General features: G+C 43.0%; 1 protein-coding gene across 8 annotated transcripts in view; it reads left to right on the forward strand.

Annotated features, from left to right (window-relative positions):
- The window catches only part of LOC114259518 (dihydroorotase, mitochondrial-like), a 103,227-nt gene extending 98,428 nt beyond the window's left edge, over nucleotides 1–4,799 (forward strand). For 3 of the 8 annotated variants that reach the window (XM_082883729.1, XM_082883735.1, XM_082883740.1), the window contains one exon: nucleotides 174–4,799. The gene's annotated coding sequence lies outside the window, so the exon portion shown is untranslated. The remainder of the gene's footprint in view (nucleotides 1–173) is intronic. The other 5 variants (XM_082883732.1, XM_082883733.1, XM_082883734.1 and 2 more) reach the window with 5 other exon arrangements.
- Nucleotides 4,800–10,297: the final 5,498 nt, after the last annotated feature.

Below are 10,297 nucleotides of genomic sequence, written 5' to 3' on the forward strand. Positions count from 1 at the left end.
CTATATTTAAAATATATATATATATTTAACGTATCCCCGTACCCGTATCCAAATTTGGATACATATCCACGTATCCTTAATTTTTAATTTTGAAGTATCCGACCCCTAGATACGCACCCACACCCGATCCTCGTACCCGCGTCCGTGTAACTTAGATCAAGAGTCAATGGAAGGTGCCAGAATCATTATCCTATGCAACTAGTGAGATTATTCCGATGTTTGCTGGTGAAACACTCGAGTGGCTGCCTTCCTCTGTTTAATCGAAACAAGTACGTTTGCTTGCTTTTTGTTATTGAGAATAAATGCGTATGTTGTTCCATTGGATGGAAGCAACCAGTTTTTCTATTGTAGTGTCATGCATTTATGAAATGAGGTGGAAAAAACATGAATCCCCTTATCCATCTTGCAATAATACTAATCGACTCTTCCGAGCATGGATTGGTGGTATACATTAAATAGTTATTTTTCCTTTAGGCAATACAATCCGGCCACACCCGTTAAGTCTTTTGAAGGGAAAAACAAAAACTCCATTGATGAAAGAATGAGAAAGCAAACCATTACTGGAGAATAAGTGGCTCGAGCCTGACCAGTCAGTCTGAGGTTGGGGTTAATCTTGTCTACGGGACCTTTGCAGCAAAACATATATTGTGCCTCTTTGGTAAAACTTTTTTCCAGCTTAAATTAGCTTTTGGCTTAAATTAAGTTATGTTAGTGTGTTTGGTACAACTTATAAGGCACAGATTATAGCTTAATTTAAGTCATTTTCGGCTTAAATCTGAAAGTTACTCCAAGGGTGCTTATAAATTTAGCTTAAGCCCGCAGCTGATCCTGGAGGGGCAAAATGACTTAAATGCCCTCCAAAACTTAAGAAATTGCGAAAATGCCAGTATATAAACACAATTCTGAGTTTAGACCTAACACTTCTCCTCTCAAACGGCGCTCTCCTCTTCTCCTCTCCTCTCGCTGCCGAACGACGAAGAACTGCTCCACACATCGAAGATCGCCGGCGATCATCCTTGTTTTCCGTTGATCTCCACCAAAAAGTAAGATTTGAAACCCTAAACCCTATGTTTTGTTATATATAGATATATATTAGATATACACATCGATTTAGGGTTTTTTTGGTTTTTGGCTGCTCTGTGTTCAAATCCGATTAGGGTGTGTTTGTTTTTGGTTTCTGGTTGCTCTCTCTCTCTTTCATCGATTTTGGTTTCTGGTTCATGTAGGGTACCCCTCTTTCTGGTTCATGAAGGCAATACATCGATTTTGGTTTTTGGTTTTTGGTTTTTGGTTTTTGGTTTCTGGTTCATGTAGTTTCACATATATTTTATATTTATCTGAATAATTTTCTTTTTTATAATTTGGATTTTACCCATATCTAATAAACGTTTTGCTATGTTTGCTATTTTGGGTTCTTTGATCTTCTCATGCATATATTTGGGTTTTGATCATCTGGGTCTCTTGCTTTTTGATCAAATTTTAGACCCTATTCAGTGTTTGCACTAATTTTGATATTTAGGTTATTTAAGATTTCTGTAATTATGGTTTACCTTAGACATGTTTATTGGATTTGATCTCATCTATATGCTCATGTGGTTACCCAATCCTGCTTATTAATTATGATCCACAGTTCATGTAGTTTTCTATGTTTATGCAATCCCCTTATTATCTGCCACTAAAGCACATCAACATCCTTAATCTAGTTAAACTTGCATTCTACCAATAGGAAATCAAATCTGCCCTCCAAAAATAATATTATGCAAAGGGAAAATTATAACTGAAAAAACAGTCAGCAAGTGACCGCACCTCTTGAATCAGCATTTAGTTTTCTACTAGTTTTTGTATTAGAATAGAAGGAAATGAATTGAATTGAATTGATAATGCAGTAGATTTTCTTGCAGTAATCCTCTGATCCTAATGAAGATTGGGTTTTTGGAGAAAATGGAAATTCATAATAGGTATTTGACAGATCTGGTACAGACCTGGTACACACTTTCCACTAGGCCAAACTGAAATAAATATGTAAGTGGTGAAGTTTTAATAATTTATGCAAAAAAGTGGATCATCTTTGTGATGTTTTGTGGTTTCTTTTTGGGCTTCCATCTTGTTTGATTCGGTATGTCTTGTTAATACCCTTTTCCTTAGCCACTGATTCAGTTTGTCTATCTTCATTTCTACTTTGGCCTTTTAATATGTCTTTGTGCTTTGATTAGAGTCTCCACTATTTAAAAGAATGACCACTACATTTTTTTGGCTATGAATCCCATATGTATAGCAAATGGTTGGTATAAACAAATACCTATTGTGACAGATAATTATTTCATTGAAGTTGGTATAGCAACTGACCACACTTCTCTAAAAATATAGGACTACATCACTCAACCCTCAAGAAGAATATCCCTTACCTAAGGACCAGCTTAGAATCTGCAACAACAAACTATTAGAAAAACAATATGAGGCTCCCATCTCTCAACTCTCTAAGCTTACATCTCTCACTCATCAAACCTGTATAGACCTTTCATCACTCAACTCTCCTCCCTACAGTTAGACCAACTTAACACTGCAGAAAAATCTGTTAGAAACTAGTAGTACATAAACATTATACCCAAAACCACAAAGCAGAGTTGCAATTCATCCTGTAAAACCTGCACTTTACAACAACTCATTACAGCCTACTGCACAACTCAAGGGCTTCTTTAATCATATTGACTGAAGGCACATGTTTGTTTATTTCATTCTCTGTAACTGTAAAACAACAAAGTAGGTAGCTGATTTATTAAATTGAGAGAAACAAGCCAATTCTTTATACTATTTGGGACTTTGATTTCCCTATCACCAAACATGCTCTCCACTATATGCTAGTTATTCTGTTTGTTTGATTGTCTTGATGGGAATTTAGGACCAAAGTGCACAATAGGGTTAAGAATTAAAGACAATGGTCATGTATAACTTCTTTAACTTACCAATCAAATTTTAGAGGATTTGGATTCAATTCTTCCTAATTAATGCAGAGGCATGTCATCCTCTAATAACTATTCTTCCGGTGCTGAGACCTTGGACTTGAGGTATGAGGCTTTGAAATGTGAGTGTGCTGTAAGAGTTGCCATAAGGGTTACCAAATCTGACAAGCCATCAAAAGGAAGACTATATGTCATTTGTGAGAAGAGAAATTGTCAATTTTGGAGGTGGTGTACCCCAAAATCTATGACGATGGTAGAGAGGCAAAGGAACAAGACAAATCTTTATCAAAATCAAAGCATCAAGATTGTAGGACTAAAAGTCAAGAACCAAATGTTTGAGCAATCTTTAACATTCATGAAGCAGCTTCTTGTGGGTTTGCTCACAACTTGTATTGTTCTATTAGTTGAATTACTTTTCAAATGATTGTAGGTGGCTTTTAGATCAGATGTTTTTGTACTAAGCTCTGTACCCAATCAATGTTGATATGTCTATCTTAGTTGCCATGTATGGTTATTATGTACTAATCTTATGTTTTAATGCAAGCAATGATGAATGAGTATGTGTTAAAGAATTTTTGTTTCTTTCATAGAATAAGTACCTAAGAGGAAACACAATCTGAAAATAGGAAGAACAAAGGAAAATCCTCTCAAGTACCATCCGTTAAGGCTCATTGGGATTGGGATGCAAAATCAAATAAATTTTTTATTAAGCTTTGTGTTGAGCAAGTGAAGGTTGGACACAGACCTGATACACACTTAGATAGGGTCGGGTGGGAAAATGCAATAACTAAGTTTAAAACTATGACTGGAAAAGCATACCAACGAATACAAATAAAAAACCATTGGGATGTGTTGAAAAAAGACTGGCTTTTGTGGAACAATCTGTTAAGGGGTAAGATAGGCTTAGGCCGTGATACATTGACTGGAGCTATATCTGCATCTGATGAGTGGTGGACTAAGAAATTGGAGGTAAGTGAATTGCTTAATGTACATATTCTGTTTGTTTTTTTGTTTAAATAGACCAAATTTTGTAACTTGAAATTGTTAAATTTTCCTTTGTAATTGTTGCAGAGGTATCCTGCTAAATTCCGGCGTATGCCATTGCAATTCACTGAAGACTTAGACATATTATTCTCAGATTCAGCTGCTACAGGAGAATGAGCATACACTCCTAGCTCAGGGGTTATGCCTCACACTGATGAGACTGTGGAGGAATTTCATACCCCACATGATGCTGAATTTGTTAATGATGCTGATTTGAAGGTGGTTCGTCCTTCCGAGTTAAACAAAAAACGTCCATTAAATACTGATGGTTCATCAACCAAGAGCAAGAGAAAGAAGAAATTTACTGGTGCAGCTCTACTTACCAAGACACTTGATCGTATAGTCAACGTGGTTGAGTCATCTTTAGCAACTTTAACACAGACTTCATTAAGATATCCTTCAATTGCAAAATGTTTGGCGAAGTTGGAAAGCATCCCTGGTGTATTCCCAGATGATGAGCTGTATCTATGGGCTGCCCGATTGTTCTTATGAGTCAAGCGTCGTGAGTGCTTCATAACTCTTCCTACGGATGAAGTTCGGTTGAGGTTTCTAAAGTTGGAGATTGAGATGGAGAAGACCACCACAAGTTATCACGACTAATTGTGGACTGCTCGGTTGTTCTTAGGACTTTTATTATTAATTGTGGACTGCTGTGTTGGACTTTTATTTTACTAATTGTGGACTGTTCTGAATTTCCTAATTTTTGCTTTTATTAATATTGACTATGTTGGACTTTTAATTGTGGACTCATTATTTGGACTTTTATTAATATTATGTTGGACTTTGTTAGTTAAATGGTTGGTGGGTAGGTGGCATTTTTTCAGTTGAATGGTAGGTGAATGGTTGACTTGTTGAATGTTAGTTGAATGGCTGAATGGTTGATTTAAATCTTGAATATATGAATGGTAGGTGAATGGTGAAGATTATATATATGTATATGTAGGTGAATGGCGAATGGTGAAGACTGTTGTGCTGAATTACCATCTGGTGCTGTGCTGTATTTTTTTTGGGCATCTATTCTGCTGTATTTGTTGCTATATTTCTGTGTTGTTTGAAGTTGAAGGTATAATTTTTTTCCTTTACGTTTGAATCTCTCCAAGTTCTATCAAATACCCAATTTATGTGCACTGTTTAGACTCCTGTCAATTTCAATTCAAGTAGAATTTCTTGATCAAAAATTTTTAAAAAAATAATTCAAGTAGATAAGTCATGTTCTGAGTTAAGTCTGCAGTAATCGTTTAATCAAATGCAATTATGATGTATTTACCACATCCATGCCTTTCTTTGGCTTTTCCTTATTTCTTTAGTCCCTTTAATGTGGATCAGATCACTTTAAATTACCAGTTTGATTACAAATCTGATTGCTGACTTGACTTGCACTTTATATTGACCTTCATTGAGATAATCTGTTAGTATATATAAAGCATTTCCACTTGAATTTTTATTGGACACTTGACTTGAACAAAACAGAGTAGCCTTGCTAGATCAGTTACTTAAACATGTTGCTTGCAACTACTCTTCGTGTTTGTGTATTCATGAGTATGTAACTTTGTTTAGCTCTATGAGCTTCTGATATTTTGATGCTTTGTAGGATAAGGGAGTAATCTCAGAACATCCAAGATTATGATGCTTATTATTTATATGCTTAAAATAAAGCAAGTGCAGTCTGCACTTGCCACGCTATCGTACCATATCTACTGCAAACTAGTGGTAGTTCAAGGGGTAAAAATGTGAGAAGTGAAGGAATGTTGGTCGTTTTCCCTCCGTCCTAAAATGTTAGTCTCTTTTAGGGAATTCAACTTTTTTTAGTAGTACAATTATTACTGTATGGGGAGCAAATATTCCGGCAAGCCCGTACTCCTTTCTTCCGAGCTCCGTCTCTGTCCGATCACCTGCAAGCAAGTAACGGTGAGCTACCCGGCGGTGTGTGGTCGGAAAAACCCTCCGACGATCAAGTTAGCACACACCTTAGGATGGATAGAGAGAAGGGAGGGAGTGTTTGGGTGTGAGAGTTTCTTACAGATATGTTCGTGTTGCGTATGGGGGGCGCAGACATGCTTTTATACCTTCTGAGCCCCATATCCACTCCCAGTCATCTCCTGACACGTGGCTCTGCTATCCCATCTGTCAGCATAAACCATGCCATTCACCACCTAACCTCAACTGCCTGACTTCACAGCTGGAGCTCGGCAGCTGAGCTGTTCTACCTCGGCCATGTCATGCTTCAAACCCATGCGCCTAGCTGGACAAACACATGAAGGACCGGGCTAGGCGGCATCTCGGCAAAGCCTAGCCCAGGCACCTCCTTTGGTTGGCCTTCTTGCCGGTCAATCAACTACCTCGGCTGACCGCGCCTTTCCGGGCGCCGGTCTCTCGGTCTGTCTGGTTTCGACCATCCTCGGACCGAGCATCCTGGTCTGACCGGTCACTTCCTGGCCGAGCAGTTTCTGTACGGTCCGGGGTGGCACACACACTCAGTCCAAACTCTGCCCGGCCCAAGTTCTGGCAGCCCATTTCCGGGCGGATAGTTGATCAGCTCGGCCCCATACACCGTTGGGCCCTCAACCTGCTCGGCCGTCACCTCGGCCCAACTCCAGATCATAAATTACCCTCTCAATTGCCCCTTAATTCCGTCCGCGAAAGCGTGACTGGATTACTCACTTCGACCGAGATGACGTTTCCCCGGTTCCCAAGATGCCAAAGCTTCACCAAGCTAATTTGCAATCCTTCCCCGGTCATGTTCCTCGGCTTTCAGCCTTTTCGTCGAAAGTAGCTCGGCTGGCTCTTCGTCTCTTCAACCCGTTGCTTTAATCCTGACGTAGCCATAAATGGGGACACGTGGCGAGCTCCCATTGGTCATCGAGAAGCCAACCCGCCGTTCTTGTCAGATTTTGAATTTGGGCGGTCTCTTTCGCCTATGTATACTCGCCCCCCACCATTCCATTTCTTCCTACTGCTGCCTCCATTTCTGACGATTCTGAAGCTCAAGCTCGACTGCCATTCTTCGTGATTGTGGGATTAGGCCCTGCCCTTTTCTGGTAAGTCATCCCACCTTAATTCTGTTGCCATTTTCTTTTATTTTACACACATTAGGGTACAAAAACGTAGCATTTAGGGCAAAGGCCATAGAATCTGTCCCAAACCTCCCACTGTTCTTGGTGTTCTTCGTCTTCCTGAAGAACTGGGGTGAACCGGGCTCTGGGCCTTCTTTTGATCCAAAAAACCAACCAAACCGGGCAAACAACATGTTTGTTTCAACCCCAGCGAAAATCGAGATAACAAAAGGACTTGGCCGTTCAACCGGGCTAACATCTGGTCCACTTGGGCGACCGGGCTCTTTAGATAGAATAGACAACCGAGGTGGTTTGGCACCCTTAATGACCGAGCTAAAATCCAGCACCTTTCGCGCGACCGCGCTAACACTTAACACTTGCCATCCTTTTCCTGCAAAGTCCAAGGGGACCACTGTCATTCCTGAGGCTCTCAGGACCGGGCAACATTCAATACCCAGAGCCAAACCCCTCAGCCGGGATACACTAAGCCGGCCAAAAATGGGGAAATTCCGCTTCCTGGTGGATACTCCGGCTGCGCTGGCTACGTTCAGGGAGGAGTACGGCGTCCCGGCCGATGTCCACCTGCAGCTCGCAGAAGAGGAGACCACACCTTGGGGTAGGGAGGAGTGCCCCTTCACCGTGCTATCCATCGCTGAAGGGGGTCTTCGTTTCCCGCTCAACCCTCTTATAACCGAGTTCCTTCGCCGCACCGGGCTGGCACCCACACAGGTGTCCACCAACACTTATAGAATAATCAACGGCGTTCACGAATTGAACAATCGGCTAGGCATCAACTTAGGTCTAGCCGAGATACTGAGGCAATACACGATGGGCCATACTGGTGACGGCCTAGCTTACTATTTGAAAATAAGACCGGGCAAGGAAAAAATCATAACCGGTACCCCGGATAAAGACATGCACGACGACGATTTTTTCTGGGTGTCCGGCAACTACGAAACAGCCGAGGTACCGGGCTGGTTTATAAACAAAAGCTTCGGTTCTTCATGTAAGCCGCTCACCTTGCTCGGTTGGTCTAACTCTTTACTCTGCAACTAACCGGTTTTCCTGTTTCCTTTGCAGCAATCCAAGCCTTACAAGCCAACTACCAATTTTCAAACGTCGAGGCAACTCGGACCGTGCTTCGGTATCCCCACCGAGATTGCAACGACTTACTCGGCTACACCCCGACTTACAGATATTCTGCTCCGCGCCGGAGTAGAGTAACTGACTTCCTCAGAGCTCCTTCGCCACCTCCAGACCCTACCCTTCCGAACGTTCCTCTCATCCGCCTGACCGAGGAGCAAGAGATGGCCAAACGCAGCAGAATCAAGAATCTTCTCACCGCCACCTCCGCCGAGCTGCCGAGCGTTGTAACCCGGTCGCCAGCCGCCGGCCAATCCAGTAGCGCTGTGGTCGCCCTTGCCACTCCATCCGCCGGGCAATCCAGCCGAGAACCCTCTGCAAGGCACGCCGGGAAGAGAGCTCGGGCAGACCCGTCCGCCGAGCTAGTCACCGAGCTTACCACCGAGCACCCAACAGACGCGCCCGCCCCAGTGCCGGCCTGGCGCCCACATTTGAAGCACCGGGGTCAAGATATCCCGGCAACGACTTCGATCAAGGCTGACAAAGAGCATCTGCTTGCCTTCGATCTGTCCAAAGCCCTGCTACTACCGAGCGACGTGGTCGGCAGCGACCACGTTCCTGACACTCGGTTAGTCAAATCGTCAGTAAAGTCTATGGCTAGGGTAAGTCGACGTTTTTCTGAAAATTTCACAAGTGTTTGCCCGGTTCCGTTTCTAATCAACTTTTCTTTTTGCAGGCCATTCAAAAACAACATCTGGTTTTGGAGCGCATCCACCGGCTCAGGCAGAAAGCCAACGACACGGCCAGCCAGGTCGAGAGCCTTCAAGCCGAGCTCGGCCGGGCTAAGGCTTCACTTGAGATGACCAACACTGATAATAACAGGCTGCTCGGTCAACTGAATGCAGCCGAGAAAAAACAAAGCGAGCTCCAGACCGAGGTGGATACCTTGAAGAAGTCGGAGAAGAAAGCTTGCCGGGCTGCCAACAACGTGGGTTTCAACGAGGCCGAGAAGAATTACAAGAAGCAAGTCTTTGCAACACAAGACATATACTTCAAGGCTGGCTGGAAATCCGCTTGCGAACAGCTCGGCCAGGGCTCTGACACCGATGTTTTTGCCAACCCTCCCAAAGCTTCACTACCGGTCTACCTCGTGCCATATGCCAACGATGTTTTCAGCGCTTTACAGGCTGAGGCCGAGGAGGGACTTGAAGATGGGGACGGGGAGACAGATTCTGAGGAAGAAGAGGCCGAGGTGCAAGAGCAGCCCGGCAATGAGGAGCCCGGTGCCCAAGATACCGGTCCAACCGTTGACCTTGAAGCCGGCGAGGACGAATTCACACATCTATCCCCTCTAGTTTAATTTTCTTCTCTTTTGTATTTTTGCTTTCAACACTGCTGATGTAACCGGGCTTGGTCCCCACCTTTTGTAATGAATTTCTTATCAATGAAAATTTCAAATTTTTGCCAAGTGTTTGCACGGTATTCCCTCTTCAGCAAAATATCTCGGTAAAAATCAACCGGAATCCATAAGTACTTAGACAGAACGAAACAACAAACTCATGAACCGGAATAATCATCTCGGTTGGAAATAATCAGTGAGCAAATCTTCAACAATGCCAACCGGATTAGATCATCTTGGTTGGGAATCCGAAGTTGGAAAAAACACCAACTCTTCCAACCGGAGTACATCATCTCGGTTGGGAATCCGGAGTTGGACAGAACACCAGCTCTTCCAACCGGAGTACATCATCTCGGTTGGGAATCCGAAGTTGGACAAAACACCAGCTCTTCCAACCGGAGTACATCATCTCGGTTGGGAATCCTAAGTTGGAAACAACACCAACTCTTCCAACCGGAGTACATCATCTCGGTTGGGAATCCGAAGTTGGACAAAACACCAGCTCTTCCAACCGGAGTACATCATCTCGGTTGGGAATCCGAAGTTGGACAAAACACCAACTCTTCCAACCGGAGTACATCATCTCGGTTGGGAATCCTAAGTTGGAAACAACACCAACTCTTCCAACCGGAGTACATCATCTCGGTTGGGAATCCGAAGTTGGACAAAACACCAGCTCTTCCAACCGGAGTACATCATCTCGGTTGGGGATCCGAAGTTGGATAAAACACCAACTCGTCCAACCGGAGTACATCATC

The sequence above is a fragment of the Camellia sinensis genome, chromosome 8 (genome assembly GCF_055761805.1).
Source record: "Camellia sinensis isolate YWXY chromosome 8, ASM5576180v1, whole genome shotgun sequence".
Lineage (NCBI taxonomy): Eukaryota > Viridiplantae > Streptophyta > Magnoliopsida > Ericales > Theaceae > Camellia > Camellia sinensis.